Source organism: Hermetia illucens, chromosome 5 (assembly GCF_905115235.1).
Source record: "Hermetia illucens chromosome 5, iHerIll2.2.curated.20191125, whole genome shotgun sequence".
NCBI classification, from domain to species: domain Eukaryota; kingdom Metazoa; phylum Arthropoda; class Insecta; order Diptera; family Stratiomyidae; genus Hermetia; species Hermetia illucens.
Window position 1 is genome coordinate 74863122 of NC_051853.1, and position 21779 is coordinate 74884900.

At 38.3% G+C, this 21779-nt stretch overlaps 1 protein-coding gene across 6 annotated transcripts in view; it reads left to right on the forward strand.

Moving 5' to 3' along the window:
* LOC119656731 (ataxin-1) overlaps positions 1-21779 on the forward strand; it is a 217510-nt gene that overhangs the window by 162054 nt on the left and 33677 nt on the right. The window contains exon 2 of one of the 6 annotated variants that reach the window (XM_038063269.1): positions 5921-5958. The exons of 4 other annotated variants lie outside the window; for them this stretch is intronic. The gene's annotated coding sequence lies outside the window, so the exon portion shown is untranslated. Of the gene's footprint in view, positions 1-5920; positions 5959-18718; positions 18903-21779 lie in introns of those variants that run through there. One more of the 6 variants, XM_038063272.1, reaches the window with a different exon arrangement.

A 21779-nucleotide genomic window follows, 5' to 3' on the forward strand; every position in this document is an offset into this window, starting at 1 on the left:
AATTTCGAGATAATGAACTAACTCTGGAAACATGGGGATTTGAGGGACTATGCGGGAAACATGTGTTAATATATTAACGTACAAGAAAGCCACGCAATGATAAGCATTATGAAAGAGAAAATTAGTATAAGGTTTAGTGGATAGTTGTATCTTTCACTACTATCAGTCAAAAGCATACGGTGATAATATTCAAACTTAACGTCAGATCATCGAGTTGTGAACATACAGTTTTTGTGGTGATTTATGCTTTGTTAAATTCTGGGATATCGTCGTTTTTATGGTAGCTTCTCTCCCGGGCGCTTCTTGCCAACACGAAGTCGATCCTTTCACCTTGGTGCTTCCGTTTATGAAACTTGTAACAATCACCTACGGAAAGTGAACAAAAGATTCATTTGAACTTCTTTCAATTGCATGCCATAAGTTATTGTGTCGTTCAATAAGCGAGTGTTATATACTTGTATCTTCCAAACGTACGATATCATCTTTCAAGGGTGCTAACGAGTTCCTTCGTTTTATAATCTCAGTTGATTATTTTCAAGTTTTCGGTTTTTACTTCACATTATATAGCGTGTTATCCAGAGAGTATGGAATCCGTTTTCAACAGTAAGTACGGTTATTGGATAATTTTCCACAAATAGTAACTTTACATCGAATTTTCTAAGAGCAGACAAAACTTTTGCAAAGCTTTGCCGAAGAACAAAAGTCATGGCCTTGAAAATCTTCGTTTCTAATTATCTCCGCAAGAATGATTACATCAAATATTTTTGTCGGTAATTGAAAAAGTATTGTTGAAGGGAGGCTTCGGACAAAATCACCTCAACATTTTGGATTAACGCTATCGCAAATTTACAAATTGATCAACGAGATAAACACCCTCCTCTGTTGAACGCACTATCAGTTGTTCAAGGCTTATTTTGTGACATTTTTATCAGTTAATGAAATTAAGTGCATTTTTTGGTCCGCCCGCGGTTGTGGAACCTGTCACGAGGAGTAATCAAGTAGGATTTAGCACGGTGTTAGCATTTCATCTAAAGTGAGGTCTTTACTTTCCTTCTCACTTTCGATGACTTCTTTCATTTTATTCAATTTTATTCTGGATAGTCGAAGATGCGTTGCCTCAAACCCACGTTGGGCGCCAAATGAAGAATGATCCAGAAAACAATTTTTGGTTGATTGTTGTGTTACTGTTATTGTGTGTTATGTCACTGTTGGACTTAATGTTTATTTGAAAAATACACACCCTCATTTAAAATATCCGCATTTTACGTGTACGCATGTTTTCAAACCAGGAATCACTGAATCTATGATGCGATGGAGCAAATTTCGACGGCAGAGAGTGAATTTGGGAATTTTTTGGTCTTCAAGTTTTCTCTTGGTATCCCCAAATAGAAAACTTAAGTACTATGAAATCTGGGTGATTTTGGATTTCTGTTAAATAACCAAGAACATAAATATCAAGTTAAATTATTGCAATCTTTATATGATGCCCAGAATAGCCATCCTGTTGAAATATTTCATTTAGTTTCTTTGGATTCATGAGCAATGACTTTCACCAAGACTTTTTCTCAAATTCTTCGCGTTTCTTTTCAATAAAAGATATATCAATCAATCAATCGAATCTGGCGACTCAATGTTTTCCTGAGTATTCAAAATTTAAACCAATTCGAGAATTTTTTGACCATATCTATATCTGCTTCACAATAAAATTTAACTTGTTCTGAGTGATTAGCCACGCTTTAAGCGTAATCGCACCTAGTCGACCTAATTTCTTTTCCAAATCGGTGCTTCCTGATGATCTCCCTTATTCAATGTTTGGGAGCAGATCTTTTAGATGAGGTGCAATTTTCAGAAATTTGTGGTGCCCTCGCTCAAATCTATATTGCCCTATAGACGCAGGGAATTCCTACTCGGCGCAACTGTTGCAATGAGACCAAACAACATTTTTCGAGATAGTGAACGGACAGTAAATGACAATGGAATGTAAATCGCATCGAGAGAATTACTGTGTTGTAAATATAAAATAAAGGTGACAGGTCTGCGGGAAGAGGCTGGTCCGCCCTGTTTGTCGAAAGTATACTTTCACTCAACGCTCCTCTTCTTTAGAAGTTAGTCGGAAGTTAAGGGATCACAAATACTTACGACTTCCTAAAGCGAGAAAATATATCAAAACAATTAATATAGAAATGAACGGCTGCTCTAAAAGATAACCAATAACAATAAACTATAATGATATTATCAGGAAATGTCAATCATTCACTGATAAGCTGGGTACATTCAAGGTAGGCCCAATAACTTGCGTCATTTAGTCAGATGGTTTTTCTATGGGAATCGATAAAGTGAAAAGCATCAGACTTGAATTTTTGGGATTCAGTTTTTGGACGTGATCGAAAAGCGAGAAGATAAGAGCGCTTTATAAAAGGTGGGCGAATAGTAACTTTGAGCAGGATCACATTGCAAATCGGTAGTAGTCATATTTCTAGCTGTATCGTGTCTCAAAAATTCAAAAACTTTTGCTTTGAGGAAATATTTCATTGCCCTAAAACTTAATCCTGAAAAATTAAAAGGATACTAATCTTTTTCACCCAGAAAATTTAAAATGTTGCTGAACTTACTCATCTGAACATTGAATATTACAGTGCATTTCACCAAAATTACTGACGTTGACTGCTTTGCAATCTTTGGACTTTTGTTTTTCTAAGTAATTGGTGTATTGACCGCTATATCTATCAATATTAATCTAATCGAATATCTAAATAAAATAAGCATCTAAAATTTTCCAAAGTAAACGCTAGTCACTGTGATAATTCAACTTTGGGGCAAAATGCCTCGTTTCTGTCATGATCAATCCAAACCTGAGGCATACTACTAGCGTAGGTAGTTTTTGAGAATTACCCTAGAATTTTTTCTTGCAGTATAAATTCACAAGACGATGATGACGGTCATACATCTTCCGTTCACTCCTTTGTGGATCATAAGGCATCCACATAGTCTTTTCTTTCCCTTGTTATTTTTTTTTAATATAACGTTTTCAATAAGTTTAGCTGCGTTATCATCACACTTAATGCAATGAAACTGGAAATCTTACAACAACAAATGTTGGAACGGACTGAGAATTTCCGTTCCAATATATTCATCAATCTTGCTAACACATTGTGAATCGATTCGGAAAGAGAGTTTGAGAGTTTGAAAAGATGATTTTTTTCAGTAAGTCAAGTGGACTTCTCTCAAAAGTAGCTCTCGTGCAAAGTCGCGTTGGAAAAAATTTGAAGTGCCATTACTTGGGTGCGTTTGGACCACGACAAACGGCACGAAAAGACTGCCTCGACTTCACTGCCTCGACGGATCACATCCCCACACAGTGTCCCTCCTACGTCGGATGGCGATGATAGCCTTCCGGGCTTCCTTCCTGCTTTAGCATCCACCGACTATTGTAATTGGGGAATTTCCTTGTATATAATACAAGGAGATATCGTGCTGGTGGGAAGGAAAAAAGGTGGGTGGGGAAAATAACTAAGTAAGTGTATTTTTATATAAAATTAAAAAAAAGGGATAATCGAGTAATAATAACCAAAATGAAAGAAAAATAAAATAATGCCAAAAATACCTTAAACATATAAACAAGTCGAGAAACCGTTCCCGTTCCCTTATTATGAAGAACGATAAGGGCATGATAGTTCTGCGTGTACATACCATAGTTAAAAATTCAATTGCGCTCTATTTTTTAAACACCAGAAATACAAATACAAAAGGGTTTGAAACTAATAGCGGGATTACCACGAAACTTAGTAGTAGTAGTATTACGTGCAATAAGGTGCTCTATGCTGTTGCGAAATTTAGTACGCCTAATATGAACTTAAGGTTGGTAATAGACTATTAGCAAGTTTATTCCAGCATGTGTCGGAATCGCATATATTTTGATACAAACGCATTGCCATGATTGGGTTGGATAGTTTCCGAAAATTAATCCTGCCTCACTTTAAGTGTGCACATTTCGACTCCTTATTCACGAATTTTGCAATTTACACCAAAACTAATATCAGTTTCATTTGATATCCCACATGGCCATATTCGGTGAAACATTTTTTACATCCCCCCTTTGGTTGTATGGGGAGCGCTCCTTTAAACTCCACATCAATTTATGTCACGCACTATATAGTGTGCATGAGTTTTTATAGTTCTCATTTGTCGTTTCAACTAATATAGCCGTTTCGGAGAAAATTGCGTGTGGAAGACAGACAGAGAGATATATCGATAGTAAATGATTTTGTTTTACACAAAACCTTAAAAAAAGCAAAAAAAGAAGTAAATAAAGAAAAGACATCTACGGAATGAAGAATGCAAGCAATCAATATATGGAATATCCCTGTTTTCTCTAAGAGCTCACAGGATCAAGGCCAATACATATCAAAAGACGGCCATGCTTACATAATTTCTATCTTTCTGAAATTTTTATAAATCCTTTTTCGCATAGTTCAAGGTTTCACTTTTCATTATCTTCGCTAGTGTAGCACCGAATATTTCTAAATCCTTCTTTGTTATTTTAAATTGATTTAAAACTAGTATTTCAATAGTTCTATGTAAATATGTACGTAAACAATATAATAATTCATGCAGCAAGTGTGCTTTCGATTTCGTGGTAATTTCATTCGTCCTCACAGTCAGTGTGATCCGTCGCAAGTTGCTCGTGCTTCTCAGTGATATTGACTAAATCTGTTTTAAAGTTGCAAGCTCAACTTATCCAAACGGATCAATAGCCTTCAAAGCAAAATTTAGTATATGTTTTCCTGATTCCATGGGAGTACATGAGAATAATTATCCCAGTTTTTACCTAACGCAAATGCGACAACTGATAAGTTGTCTGCTCGTTCATCTTTGGGTAATGGATTCAATTTCCATATTTTGCCCCAGTAGTTACAGAAACAGCTTTTGAAATGAAGAAGCACTCCAATAGTCCCATTAAAAATTGAATAGTTATGTGATTAATTGCTGAAAATTCAGCAGTATCCTGTACCCTACAGTCGTATAAAGCATCAAAAATCCTTTCTCATTCTTTTCACTTAGAATCAATAAAATAATCAATTTGGAACATACACAAAGTTACATTTTAGATCCCAAAATTTTCTCCTCTTAATCGGTCAGCTGATCATCAATATCGATCAGTTAGGGGAAAATGCTTATATTTACACGGTGGCATAGGCATGTACATAGCATTGTGTTTCCAAGTGTATATAAAGAAGATCAATCATCATTTCATTGTAATATCAAAACATTTCAGAAGAAAACTTCCAGCCGGGCTAGATTTATTTGTTTTGAAGTGACTAGCTTATCCGACATGCGGTCGAAAAAACCAAGGTTATAGTGCCTTTAACTTACTAAAATGCATTTAAATCATTCTCCTTATATCCCTACACGTTATTTTGTTTCCAATCGTGGCTCTGTTTAACTGACAATCATGAACTAATTGGCATAAGTAATATTTTTTTAATAAAGCTTGTCAGATTAATGAATTATGTTTTACCAGTTTTATGACATTATATTTAGCAACACTTTCACATAATTAATTTCGGTTGTCGTTAATATTTAACAGCATAATGTTCTGTAAGAGCGGAAGTAATGTCTGATGAGTCGTCTTCGTTGCTTTTTTAAATTGGGAATTTTAATCAAAATGAGAGGACCAAAGACTAAAAAAATAGAAGAGAGGCGCTTTCCAATAGGTCCGGTTTGTCATTAAATGGATGTGGACTCCAGACCCAATTCTTAAACAAAAATTAGAAAGAAGTCCTTTTGCAAGTAGTCGGAGTCTTTCGAAATCCAAAAAGATATGTGTAGCATTTCTTGAATTAAAAAATTCATACATATTTTCATATCCAAGACATTATTGTATCGAAACAATAAAACAATTTTTTTCATTTCTTTTCAGGTAAGTCGCCTAGTCGAAATTAATTTCTTGGCATAAGAGTAAGTATGTCTACTAAATTATTGATTACAGTTTGTATAGTAATGCGAACCTCCAAATATCACCCTCTGTGTTTATTATAATGAGAGCTGACATAGACGAGATCCGGAAAATAGTACATAAAATCTCTTTGACAAAATTATTCAGCCATCCTTCCCAATTCGTGGAAGAAAAGTGAAAATCAGTTTCATATCAGAAAAGCCATCAATCAGAATTTTCCAGATTTTCCAGTGAGAGAGTTTGAAAGAAATAAATACTCTCAACTGTCCTGCGAGACAAACATCAATCCCTACAATTGCGAATTGGTGATGAATTGTTGAAATTGGTGAGCTGATATATCCGACTTAGAAGAAAAGAATGCTTTCTACAAGCAACTAGGTGCATATTATGAGAGACTTCCTAAAAGCGGCATTGTGATGAGAGTGTGGGAGCGTGGACTTGATGACTGGGGCAATGGCGATGAAAAGCCTGTTGATTTCTGCCGCCTCGTCATTGGGGACACACTGTCCCAGTCTGCCTTAAAGTCAACTGTATGTCTTCGACTGACCGGTAACGAATGCTTTATCAAATCGAAAGCATCGTGATCAGCAGTAAATTTGGGAGTTGTCTTCTAAATATGCAGGAATGTTTACATCGGCTTCGAATGAGGCTATCACCTTCACTTGCCTATTTTTCTGCAAAAACGCAAAACGTCAGTCATTAAGATTAGCACGAAACGTTTCTAAAAACCGCAAGAACTTTGAACAACACGGAGAGAATACTGATGAGCAATGAGCTCTCATTAAAAGTATCTTGGCCAACATTGGCCACGATCCGAACGGATATCCTAAGATCTGGCTGATCACAAAAACATGTAGACAGATCGGCGAATGTAGGAAGCTAAGAGCTTTGTTGATTATCTCGAATGGGAGTGCACGCGCTGTAATTCCTGTGCCGTAATGAGATAGGGGAGGGGCGACATAGGGTGCGCTATTTCACCAGCAGGAGCTGCCGCAAACGATTGCCAACCGCACCATGAAAATTTCAACATCGACCACGCTAATACCCATTGGATTGACAAGAACTCCACACACTGTTTCAAAATGATCCGCAGAGTATTAACCGCTATCGATCAATCAAGTTTTCGACGTGTTTTTTTATACGTTGCAGGATCATTTTAACAATTACTTTTGTAAAGGAAAAAAATACGTAAATACTCCTCCAAATGTTACACTAAACACGAATATCTTTTGTCAGAATCTTATCCATCCTCGTCCAATCTCTGGGAAATATTCAAATTCCCACGATTTTCAGATAAGTGGAAGAAAAACCTTCGCAGAAACTGCAGCAGTTGCGATAAATAACTCCGCAGAAAGACCACCAGGGCCCGCATCTCTCTCCGCTTGCGTGCAATAATCGCCAAAACGATTTCAAAATATATTCTGCACTTTTATTTGGAAGAGCATATAGCAGTTCACGCACAAGGCGGGACTTCGTCGGATGTTATATGATTCGGAACAGTGATGATGTGCCCTTCCATTTCCTGTGCCACCCAACATTGTGGGCGAGGCGACGGTCGTTCGCGCCTTTGATCAAACCATCGAAAAATTTGCTACCATTTGCTACTTCTTTCGTACGGTTCTGAAATCATTTCTGTTTGCGGCAACTGCTGCTTCGCTGACGAACGCAATAATAAATATCATTTTGTCAAGGCAGAAACTGCGCTCTACCTCCCAGGGTTTCCCATGACCTCGGAGCTTGAACGCGTCACGCTCACCCCTGTTGAAGCTACCAGCCATAAGGGGAAGTATCAATATTCTCAAGCAGCCTATTTAAGACATCTGCCGTTCGACGAACACAACTAGATCATATAGCGTCTGCATGATCTAGTTGTGCTTGCCAAAGGTGTTGAATCCTGGTGGATCGGAGCTTACCAACCTTGTGAGGTGTTGCGGACGCAATATGTGATGAAAAGTATCCGACCATCAATTAATGATTCCATCCCGGCGTTAGCGCCTCTCTTGATCACAATGTGGTCAATCTTACTGCACGTACTTCGCCGATCTGTGCTCGAACAATGTGCCACCAATGTCGAGGTTATGGAAACTGCAGAAATCCACAACTCTCTGGCACTTTTAGAAAGCTTCTCATGGACTCTTCGTTCTCCTTTGTACAGGAAGTCTCTGTTGGTATATTGCACTTTCCTGTTGAGATGTCCTTCATTTTGTATTAGAATCTGACAGTCAAAGTCTTCTTCGAAATCGGCTCCCAGGTGACAAGGGCTTACTTTCGTCAGGTTTTTCAGAGTACAAACCACAGGAAGGAGAGGGGTGTTCTCCAGAGTCTTACCATCTAACCTCATTTAATACTAAAATGTCCAGCTTGCAACAGTGAAACTCTCGCTCAAGTTGTAAAAGGAGGTACCCATATTGCGAAAATTAGTTTTTGTCCATGTAATATTAGCCGCAGGTCATAACTGATAAGTCCGCCCTTATACTAGACATGGATACACCAGTATGAAATTCAAATGAAAGAAGAAACAATCGAAATTCACAGGTTATGAGCCCACAGACTTCTATCCCTTTTAGACACTTTTTATGGCAAGCAGGTAATGCTTCTGATGAAATATTAATCCTCAAATCGAAAGGAAGTCACTACCTCAGTGAGGTGTAAGATGCATTAAATTAATAGTGGCGGCTAATAGGGCGCCACCTACTGCCTTTGATGCCGCGGTGTTACACGGCCATTCAGGCTACAATGACTCCTGTTGCTTTCTCACCCGGGCTTGGGACTGTCTGTGACGGTGTTCTAATATAATATTAACGATAGGGTAACTAATGTTAACACCAGTCCATTACCTTTTTAAATTCGAAATTTGTACTGAAACAGTATGTCAGCTGATTTTACCGTACGCTGAAGTGACTTATTGAACTCTTCAGATGGTATATATGGGCTTTGGAAGTCTAATTAAGAATTTTCCAAATCAAATTCAAAATTTTTGAAACTAATTTCAAACTATTCCATTCCTAAATCAGGATTTTCCGTTTTAAATTCAGAATTTTTTCAATACTTTACTGTAAAGCTTTATACCAGCTTTTTCTCACTGAATAAGGATGGAGCCGGGATCCTTTGAAAAAATTCCAGCTACCCATCAATCTTCTATCATTATTTTCTTTAATAAACCATTGCATTAGGTTTGGTAAATACGCTCTTATCTGTTTCATATTTTTTTGCAAAATTCGCTTTTCGCGTTCAATCCTGAAATTGTGGCCGATTTTAAATTTTAAGGAAAAAACAACTTTGGCAGAAAATAAAATAATGAAAGCAATTCAGGTAGCTCCCAACTTTTTACTTGCTCGGAGTAAGTGTCTGAAAGTAATTAGTAATGCCACAATTTAAACTGCTTAATATTCCTCTCGGTTGTCAGTTGACATTAATAATGTTCTACAAGAAAAGGCTGAATTAATTGCGGTCACAAGTACTGCATTTTATATCTGCAGGTTATCAAAAAAAACAAAGAAGATTGAGGAAATTACATTTTTTCTCTGACCGAATACCATAGTCCATTACAAACAAACAGTGGTAGAAAATTGATGAGCCTTCTTTCAAAAAATCCCAACTCCATCCATCCTTTATCGAGTTGTAAAAAGTTTTTATAAAAATTCCGATTTTGGAATGAAAAAATCTGAGGTTAATTTTGCAAGGTCTTAAATTAGTTTGGAAAATTCCGAATTTTATTTGGAAGACTCTGAATTAGACTTGCAAAACTTATATACGTTGTATGTCTGTTGTACGAGTAAGTCCATGATGTCTCCAGTTTTCATTTCATTGAGAATATCTTCTCTATCGTTGATAATTCAAGTCGAAATTCATTCCTGTTGTTTGTCGACAATAGTTTTTCAGGAAGATTTGAGCTGTCTTCCAGTTATCTAAAATGCAGTTTATATGTAAACAACGTTATCCTTTTTTTAATAGCAAAGTACGCAACAGTAAGGTTGGTCACCTTTTTCTATGAGTAGAACATATCACACTTGTGTATCATTCATCCGACATGGATTCTTCAATCCATGTAGCGTTTAGGAGCTCAAGAAACTCGATTGCTAGATTTGTGCTACCTGAGAGATTCCTCTATTCCTCCTCTCCCTCTAGTCTTCTATTTCGACGGGTGGGGATAGTATTGTGTTGAATATTTCCTCGAAGCATCCGAACCGTCGGTTTTTGACCTAATCCATGTCTCCTATTAGATTCCCTGCTGCGTCTTGGTAAAAAATAATTTGGTATTGAAATCCCGATGTTATTTTTTTATCAAATTACTATGATAGATACGTCAATGCCACCACCTTTTCTTTTTTATCCTCTGGAAAGTTTCCAATGAAAAGTGTTGATTCCATTCATATGTATCTACGATGGATTCCATAAAATTTATTATAGATCTTGAATTACAACCATCAATCAAAAAAATAATTCCATTTATGATTAGCACTAAAAAATTATCGTACAAATAATTTACAATTCATTTGCCTGAAATCACAATGACTCTTCAATTATGCACATGTGGAACTTTACCGTTGTATGTGAATACAATATTTATTTTTAGACGAAATCAACTCCGAATTGGGCTTGTTTTAAACCTACATCACACTATACGTATCTATAAATGGAAAACAATTCATACGCATGACTTATCAAGTATAATAGGAATAATCCTCTTCCTAATGATAATCAAGCAGCAAAACAAAACTCGCCTTGATTCCAAATGAAAGAACTAAAAGTCCACAAATATTTTATCAGCTAATGAACGATGATTTATCAGTTGTTTTCATTTCTTGGCCATTTTTATTTGCCACTCCATACTTTTTCTATAATCTACAGTGATTTAGCCATCATACCATGCACATATGGCTACATACAAATATTCTGTTTATTTATTCGTTTCATACTCGTATCATGTTTTATAACTACACAAAAATTCCGAATTTTCTTAGAAAAAATTTAAAAAAAATCAGCTGAGTAGAAGCTTCGAAAGAATGGTTTGAATTTATTGGATGTATCACGTGCCAGAATCCGTACAGCTTTTTCGCAAGCAACCTACCTTTATCTTTCTTTCACTGATAAGTGATTACGTTTATAGCTTGTCACACCTTCTTGCTATGCTTGAGGATCTACGTCAATTGCCATTCGGTTTGCGCTCTCATGTTTATAATTATCATTATTGATTGATTACTAAGTGAGCATACAGAAGGCCTGAAGAGTGTTGACGTGGGAAGGGTAAAATGAGGTGAGCAGTTAGGAGAAAGGGGAGCACGGGGATTTGAGGGATATACACATAATGTGTATAATATATCGATAGGTTGCGATACTCATAAATCAGTCAATTTGTCTTCATTATCTCTTGCCAGAGTAGACAAGATCTAAAGCCATCATTCGATTGTGTTGTTGAATAAATTAACAGATAAAATAGTTTTCAGTTAAGAATAGCGAAATGCGTACGCAAAACAGATAAGAGTAAACTTTGCAATTAGAAAATACCGTGGAGAGCTCAGAATCATAGGAGGGAAAGAAGGGGTTGACGAAGAGGCTCTCTAACCTTTTGTTCGGCATTTGAAGGTATATGTACCATGGATACTTATTCCACTCTCTAATGAATGTCGTAAATAATTGCACAGTGATAAGAAGGCAGCCCCACAGCTGATATCTGATACATTTTGTGCGTCAATGTGCACCGACTTGTTTTTTTTTTCATTTTTTATACACATTTTGCAAATATGTACATATATGTGTAAATAAATATGACTGAGTTCATGAATAATTCTTAATTTTGTACATACGGATGTCTGTGTCCGTGCTCAGTTTATCTAAAATATAAACGAATGCTTGAAATGTATCTTTTGTCTTGGAATATTATTACGACATACGCTATCCCAAATAGGCTATTATTTATCATTATCGCGTTTTAGCCCGATGGTGTCACTTGTTGCACTTCAAATGCAATCAAACAAATGAGCTATAGGTAAACTCTTACATTCTTTTTTTGGGATATCTACTGAAAGTAGTAGAATGTGTAAAATCGAATGTAATATAATAAAACGTATAGAAAGCAAACGCGAGTCGTAGTGATGAGGTTATAAGTGTATGGAGTGCATTCATTAAAAATATAGAACTTTTCAGTGTCTTCTTCGTTTCTTTGTGGATTCTAGAATTAGCTCGTACCCCCTCTCCTGTTGATATACATTTTCACACTGATACTTGCACAAACAGACTCAAGGACTTGTTGAAATCGATATATTTCGTTCACCCGTTGACATTTATGCCAAAAACAAGCCTGAAAGTCGATCATAAATTGATTTTGGCTATATTGTCACAGAGTGAAAAACTGACAACAGTTTTAATTTTAATAATATATTTTATTTTTGAGTTCTCCCCCAATAACATTGCTAAAACAATTCAATCTACTCTATAATATTCACTCAATAATACACTCCGCGATTCAACCCCGGACATCTGCCCTCAAAGACCATCATTCCAACTGCCCACGTCATGTTCCAATATCTGCTTAATGTCCGTCAAATGGTCGACTTGAGTTCAAATTCCTTCAGGTTCTCATGCTCAGGAGTTTTCTCGAAATCACCAAACGAGGTTTTTAATGAAATAAACACATAGTTGGGATGCCCGATAAAGACGGAAGCTCCACGACAAATGACATTAATTTATTGAACTCATATTGGTAGGGTAGGTAGGTATCAGTGGCCGCTCCGTGGAGCACAATTAGCGCTTTGGTGGGCCGTTTTGATGCCACAAACTCCTAAGACCGTGACTGTTGTTATGGGAGCAGGGAGGCAGAGTCCAGCCGGCTCGGATCTTCAGAGCCAACCTGTAGCATTCACGAAGGAAAGCAGCTCTCCAACCCTGCAGCTAGAAATCTCTCTGAGGTCCCCAAAGGATGGTTTACCCAGTGTCTGCAGCCTGACTCTAGCCAGAGCTGGGCAATCGCAAAGAAAGTGCATGAGGGTTTCCCTTCCTTCTCCGCAGCTTCGGCAATGCGAGTTGTAGGGTATGCTGAGCCTAGCGGCATGGTCCCCTATGGGCCAGTGCCCCGTGCAGACCGCCGCACTCATATTGAGATAGCTAAAATAATCCTAGAACGCATCAAAGAACATCTCGAAAGCTTAAGCAGACTAATTTCCGTTCTGGATCCTTCTTCATTGACCACATCAACATCCTACAGATCATTCACTTGCTCTTCATTGATTTCGAGAAAGCTTTCGCCAGCGTGAACAAGGAGGCCATCTGCTCGACGCGGGAGGAGCATTCCGGAGAAACTAACAGCTATTATCAGAGCGACATATAAAAGGGCGAAATGTCATATGCTGTTCCGAGGCAAAATCCTAGAAGAATTTAATGTCCAAAGAGGAGTTCGCCAGGGTTTCATCCGGTTGCCGATATTATTTCTTCTTGTTATCAGTGACGTTCTTGCTGTCTATCTTGTCTGGAGGACATGGAGGAGTCCCATGGGCAATGACATCTTCCCTCAAACACCTTAATCGATTGATGACATCTTTTTGGTCTCTCTCCGAGTTATCGGCCTTGGCCAAATAGCTCCGGATTTGAAAAGACAAACCAGTAGAGTTGGACTGAAGATAAACACTAACAAAACCAAGGTTCTCAGTCGGACAGATCATCTCCCTATCTGTATTAATGGGCAGAGCATGGGATACATCGATCAATTTGTGTATCTAGGAATCGTGGTTTCAGCCGACGGAGGCACTGAACTCAACTCTAAATCCGCTTTCGTTGCCTTATCTAAAATCTGAAAATGCAGTTATCTTAATATCGAGATCGAGTTGAACATATTCTCCGCGAATGTTCCTTCTGTGCTGTTATATGGGAGCAGCCTCTGCCAACATCTCTCTACGTCGCATTATCTCAGTAGCTCAGTAGCTGGTCTAATACTATTAATAATAATAATAATAATCGTTGACGGAACAATCAGGATCAGGGCCTTGAAATGTGTAAAAGAGCACTTCATTCTTATTTGGCTCAGGTACTCATTCACAGCTGAGTCGACTGGTATCCGACGTCAAATCACGATACAAATCCTACTGCCACCAGTGAGATTTGAACCGCGACCTTGTGTACGGTAGCTGCTCTAACCACTCAGCTATCCGGACACGGTTATCGACATTACCATTTCTATAGATCTATTTTCAAGTTAATACGCACCGAATGTGGCATTTAAATCCTAGTGACTAGCAGCAATCCATTAATTCTAAGCCTCTTAAAGACGTTTTGGGACTAAGAAAGTCGCCATCCACTTGATTTCGGATAGAACCAATTGTGGAGAAACTTTCTCTCCCTATTTTCGAGCCGCAAGCTCCTCTGTAGTGAAGCCTGCCCTAGACGAAACCGTCGTCTATTTTTATAAAAACTTGAATTCTAGCTCAGAACGGGGGATCCATGGGCCAGAAACAGAACGAAAATTTCTTTCCAATCAGCCCGGTCCACGCTGCCCCCATGACAGAGGTTAGGCAGCGTCTGATGAGTTGTCTCTGCTTTGAACGAAACTCAGAATCAAGGTCCAACCAGACGAACTCTAAACTGGGAATGCTTTAATAAACTGAATTCGCTAAATTGGCGCAATTTGGTCTGGATGCTCTAGGCTCTAGTGCAATATTGCATTTAGCAATTTACCAGAAAACGCCGCTGCGAGATCGGGAAGGTGTTCAAGACAGTAAGGAAGGGAGAAGAACTTTTATTGGTACTTTTCTGAGCGAACTTCCCAGGAATAGAACAGTCTACGGTGCTCATAAGGAGATATGGTCCAAAGCGTTCGCAGGGTTATTTAAACCTCACTCATGGAGCACTGCAGGCTAAACTACCACCTGGGGAAGTTAGGGATATCTGCAGACATTATGTGCATAAATTATCAACCAACATTTATTATTATTATCAGTTAGCGAGGAGTTTAGAAGAACCTTCTTGATTACAACGAAAGGTTAAATAGGTCAAATCTTTTAGGATTCATTGTGATTATTAAACCTTAAAGTCATTGCTCTTAGCTCAAGCGAAATAGGAAAAAAGCGTCATTTCGATGGTAATCCAAGCACGACCCCTCGAATAAATTTCTTCCAATTTCAGTTCGATCAAATGTCGATAACGAAACAAACGGACCGCTAAAAACTGACAAATTAAATATTTTTTTTTTGCACACTTTTCCACGGATTATTCCTCACGTTTTACACTCCTAACAGGAGCTCTCCCTGAGATCAATAACCTCTCAGCCGAGTTTCGCATATAAACCGCTCGAACAGCTCTTTTTAAAATTTTATGTAAAACAAAACCTTATTAAAATTGGTTTACTGTCTGTCTGTTACACGCATTTTTCTCGGAAACGGTAAGAGCGATTGACGCCAAATTTGATAGAAACGTGGGAACTGTGAACGCTCACGCATGCAGTGCGTTACATCATTCTATGTCGAAGGAAGGCATCCCCATACATGCAAATGGAGGATGTACAGTATTTTTTCACAAAATATGGTCATGTGGGTCTTTTGACATATGTTGGAAAGGTGGGAAATGCGAAAAGTCGAAAGTGATCATTTCTTTCACGAACCCATTCTTGGAAACTACCAAACCCAAAAAATCTGAAAATCACGAAGCTGTCACTATATGGCTGCCTAGGCTCCGAAATACTCTCCATGCCGATATCTGGGAGTTCTCATACATGCAAAAGGGGTGTACATTTTTTCACTGAATATGGTTATGTTGGGTATCAGATGAGAGGTCTCCATTGTTACTTTTCGAAGCCGGTCTTAGTTTTGACATTAAATATTGCTGTGCATATTCGTAGACTCATAACAATACATAAATAGATGTTTCCCATCAAGCCATTATTGGAAGGCGCTTAATTGCACGCTGGCTTGATGTTAACTATTAGAAAAAGGGGTCAGTGATCTTTCGGTAAAAATTATGAAATGAATGATCATTTAAAATAAATTTTTAAATAATAAAATAAATTAATATAATCTAGCTTTAGCCTAGCTTAGGCTCAAACTATTGGCAGTTTAACTTGGATATAACTCGCACCCTTGTCTTGTTTTGTCGAATATATAAAAAGCAGCGTTTTCCACCTGTTGCCACTTTCAGTCACGCTGCTCCCAGGGCAGAGGTGACGAAACCGTTAATCCCAATTTTTTATAGGATGCTAAATTGTAATATATTGGGTGCAGGAGAATCAGACCAAGGACGATGAACATGTTAACAATGCTATGTAAGAAAGTTATTGAAAAAGTTCTAAAAAAACACAATATTTCCGAAGACTTATCTTTTATTTTTTGACGCTCTACAAACCTTTCGAAGCGTTTTTCCGCCTTTTGTAAGCAGTCTAAAAAGTTCGCAAAATAGACATGTGTTTTTGCAATAATCTACACTCCATTCTTTCTCTCGATTGCGATAGAAATTGAACAATTCCCTACGTCTCACGTTCCTGGATTAGAAATTTCTGTTAATTGTGGATTCTGCATTGTTTAACTCGAAATCTCCCCTGGCGAAACGGAAAATTACCCATTTATTATATGTTTTTTTAAAGGTAATAATTTTAAAGTTTTGACATGTGTGTGACATGTGTAATTCATATATTAAAAAAATATACGACAATTGCTTCTGTACGTAACTAGCAGGTCAAAATGTGCATATAAGAATTCAAATGGCAGACTTTTCCCTTTACATGATAGTATAAGCTTGTTACTATAATACTAGATTCCCATGATGCCCCATGTTATGGTTTACGTATCTGCAATTTTTTTTTAAAATTCTGGGTGAACTTAATAGGGACTTTCCGGTAAAATTCGAAAGTATATATTAATAAAAAACATTCTTAAATCTATTTAAATAGTGACGGATTTTACGGAGGCAATTTGGTAATTTTTTACTTTCTCGTAGCCTTTTATATAATTACAAAAGAGAAAGCGAGGATTTCTATAAATCCACTAGTCAGCCCACCCGACGAAAGAAGTCCCACGGCGAAAATATGAATTTTCAAAAAAAAATTCTTTGACAGCTTACAAAGTTGTTGCAGCGCCGCATGCACAAATGGCGAGGACATTCATACTATGTCGTGGACGCGTGCTAAAAGTGGTCGTTATAATCTTCTTACAAATCAATTCTAATATTCGTACTTTTATATTTTGATAAGTGGCTGAAATTAATTCGAAATAAAACTTTTTTATAGAAAATTCGGTAATAACAAACATTAGGATCCTCTTATATTCGGTATATTCTAAGATCACTAATTTTGGTATCTCTGTAGCCAATGTAACGAAGAACAAGTAATTTCACACTTGATATGCATCTATGGGGCTTCCTCAGACTTATGACTTTCTTCTACTAGGAATCCGCACCCTTTCTACCGTTCGTAGATTCATTAAAGTCAATGAACGACGTAGACACAAAACCGCGTGAGTAGATATGTATACCAGGGCTACCAAATAAACTACCATTTCCTCCATTTCGTCAACCTATCTAACATTTAGTACTCTTGGAATCCAACTGCACCAATAATCTTTTTTAATATTTCAATAAGCCTCTCTGCATGATCGACTGACAAACAGTTTGTATACAAAAATAATCAACTCCAACCACAATTTAAAGTACGATCTCTTCTATTCTCGACATTTCCCTACTGTAATCGTATCAGCTAAAAGGTGGGAGGTCATTTTTGTCGGCACTTTTTGTGATAACCGAAGCTGGGAATGGTCTTCGCATACAATTTTGACACATTTCCAACTTGGACAACGAACATGTTCAAGATCGTAAGACTAATGGTCTCATTGATATATACATTCACCTTATCCAATTACCCGAGTCAGCTATGAAAATGTTGTCCCTAAATGTCTTCTTCCACTTCCGTACCTAATACTATGGAAGAAAATAGAAACAAACCATAAAACTACTCCCATTAGGTTTCTATGAAAAATTGCTCAAATTACCGTGAAAAACATCACTCGAAATTGTTAAACCTCCCCTGCCACTGCACCCACTTCCAGCCCCAGACCAATTTACCCGGCTTTATCTTAAGCCACATATGGCGAAAGCTCTTTCACTACGCGTATATCAACGTTATCCGCTGACTCAAGTCAAGTATGTCCCATAATAATTAAGAGGAAAACTTCTCAGTCTCAAAGTCGACAAAAATAAACGAGAAGAACGAATTGGATTAGCAACGTAGCACTCAGGCCCAGAGCTAGTTGCGGGGGAGCTAGTGCGGGGCCGTTTGGGGTAGCGATTGTGCTTGTCGCTAAGAATGAAGGGAGCTTCACAGCGGGTGGTTGTACGAGCATATATATACGTAGCGGTGCCTGTGTAGAAAAACACCCCACAGGCCATCTTTTATGAACGAAATGCTTTCATTCTGAGCTTCCGCCAGTGTTTTTCGTGTGTGTGCCTTTCCGCCTCATTCGGCAATTTTTCCCAACAACGCTGGGTTTCTACCGCCCCACACCACCCCCATCGCACGTTTTCCGGTACAGGTATTTGTGGCACTGTATTGTGTATAAATAAGCGACGACGGCATCGTACGGGAAGCTTTTCGTGTAGAATGGCCTTGGCAATGACACTAAGTGTAGTGAGTGGGCTTTGGATTCGCGTGTCCGCCACCCATTAAGTTTTCGGGAGGAAAATTGCTTGCTATTAGTTTTCGAGAGCAATGGAAAGAGTCATGTGCACGTGCTTGTACTCATACTCGACTCTTTCTCCGCTTGCCCCCCACAACGACTCAATAGAAATTTACGCTGAGTTATTATTCAGTAGTCCGCCCGGCCCACCCACTATAGTATAAAGTTTTTGTTCGTGTCGGTGACTTTCTTTGAATTTACTACAGTTTTCCATGAGCGACCGTGAGTACGAGTGTAGGGTTTTACGATAAGATGTGGTGCTGCCAGATGTTCGTAGTATTGTTCAACATATTTCTCGGGTAATCTATTATGCTCGCGTTAGGGTATCGAGGACAGCAAAATTGATAGGGACGAGTGGTTACGATTAGGCTGTCGTAATGACAAAATTTTCCGTGTTTAATCAAATGGCGTGTACTAAGCTATTTTGAATTTGCATCACAGAAAGTCAAGTTGGGAAAACGTGGACGAAATGACATTGAGTAGAGCAATTAGATTACTCCGACGGTGTTGGTGCATTAGATATCGCAAAGGGCGCGGTTCACATAGGTAAAAAAAAAATGTTCTCCTCTTATTTGTAGTACTGCAACTTTCTAAGAAAGCAACCCTAGTGTTTACTCACAAAGAAAAGAAAAATTTGGTCGTGAAGGAAAAATACTGCAGGTTCTTATTTAGACCGCTTTTATGCTCAGACTTCCATTTTTATCAGCAATATGACGATTTTTTTCGTCCCATGTGATATATTTATTGGTAAAGTGTATCTAAATTAAGTGCATTATCGCGGTGATATTGTCTTCCTCCAATCACAGAAGCACACGAATATGTGTAGCATAGGTCCTCCACATCACTGTTGAAATGGAACCGCTTAGAAATCTCTAGAAACGCTTCTAGAAATACAAAGATGTGGCATTACGACTAATCAGCAGATTGGCAAGAGGAAGAAAGTGTAACGCCGAACTCTATGCATAAATAGAACGAGTTTCCGACAATCCATAGTATAGTAGTAGCTGCCACCCCACATTGGGCGCCATTTGTAAAACTAGCTTGGTCAATCGGTAGAATATAATAATAATAATAATCGTTGGCGCAACAATCCATATTGGATCAAGGCCTTGAAGTATGTTAGAGCACTTGATTCAAGATAGTAACGGTACACTACAGTACACTGTAGGAGGCAATGTGGTCAGCATTGCGCTCGCCCGAGATTATTACCCTGATTTCACTCAGATACTCATTCACGGGTGAGTCAACTTGTATCCGACGTCAAATCACGATACAAATCCCACTGCTACCATTGAGATTTGAACCGCGACCTCCCGTACGACAGCCTTGTGCTCTAACCACTCAGCTATCGAGACAGCCGGTAGAATATGCCACCCTAAATTTCAGGCTCATAATTGATAAACAACAACTCGCAGACTCGTTTGACAATTATCAACATGTTTACGACACTACAAAGGCGTCCAACGTATATATATTTGCAGGGCTGACGAAGGGGGGTGGAAATAGGGGAATTCCCCCAGGTCCAGACTTTCCGCTGGGGTCCGAATCAAAAATTTCAATAAAAACTGGGGCTAATAGGAGGCTCCACATAACTTTCACCCCCGATGCAGGTAATTTTCACCCTTGGCCCCGTTTTCCATAACTTCTACCCCGCGCCCGGATTTTCTCTCTACGGCCCCGTATGGTTGCCATTATCCCCTTAATAGGCGATATTGTATCAATTATGTCTTCGTTCAATTGATATTGGTGCTGAGACAACTACATTTCAGACTGTCGGCAAATCAGGGAAAGTAGTAATAATTATTAGTTTGTTGGAAATGCCACTCCTGCGTAGGTACACTCTCTGTTGATGCTTTTGAAAGTAGATAAAACTGAGATCTACACTCGTGAACTGCTAAAAAATGAACCCCCAGGGGTTAATGTGATCAATGTAGGAAAATTCAATACAGAAACTACTCTTTCTGTCGATCAAGTTTTCAAGGTGTTCTTTGATGCATTCCAAGACAATTTCAGCTAATACTTTTGCGTTGGTAGGGAGCATGCAAGTATCCCTCCAGTTGTCGCACTCAATTCAAATGGCATTTTTTTTATTTTAACGATTATCATCTTCTTCCACTTCGACAAGATCATTTTTAGGGTAAAAATTATGTGGACCATGCGAGCCGCTACTATATCCTTATTTAATTGAAATTTCTATCCCAAGCCACACAGAAAAATCGAGGGCCAAGGGGAATTAGTCATTCGACCGTCAATTGTTCATTCGATGGAGGCTTGTAGAAATATAACCAGTTTTTGTTATCAGAGTATATTCCATACCAATGCGACCTAATTCATAAAAAATCATTTATTGATTATATTCATACATTTAGTGACTTCGAAATAGTATTCTCCATCGTCAATATTCTTCGAGAAAGAGGGTTTCTAATGTTTCACTTTCCGTGCCCCTATGTTTCGTTTTCATATCCGTTTTAAAGAAAGAAGCAAAAAAGCGTTATGGGGCCAGGCTAAGATTAAAGGGCGGCTGTTGTGAGGCCTCTGTCCGAAAAATCATTAACATCGAAAGCGCGTTGGTTTAGCACATTGTTGGGATAAAGTCCCCAGCCGTTTTCAGTTTTTTTTTTTAATTTCCAAGTACAAACCGTATCACAGGTAAGTAGGAACTGATGACGGACAATACCTTGAATGTAAACGAACACATTGAGGATGATTTCGATTCAAAACTCGCTCATGCTTTCTTTCCTGAGACGATACGGTCCTGTGGTACGACACTCTGAAATCTGCCCTTTGCTTCGTACCCCGTACCAAAAAGTCTACAACTCAACAACAACAAGGACAACGATGTTAATTGAATTAAAAAAAGTGAAATAATATTACAATGCAATAATAATTGCCATTCAGAGTCGCGGGAGAAAAGTCTGAAACCGGGAAGAAAAGCATGCCCCCACAATTGCCTGGCCCGCGCTCCTGGCTGAAGGAAATCGTTTAAGATTTAGGCAAGCATTTAATCCTGAAGAGCCACTGAGTTAAAGGATACCTTTTCAACAAAAAAAATGATTGTATCGAACGATCCTTCATCCCACTTTACGCAACCCCAAAACGATATTTAAGTGAATGCATTGCCACTCAGAAACGATTGAGATCCGACATGTTCTGAAAATAACATGTCTTTACCTACC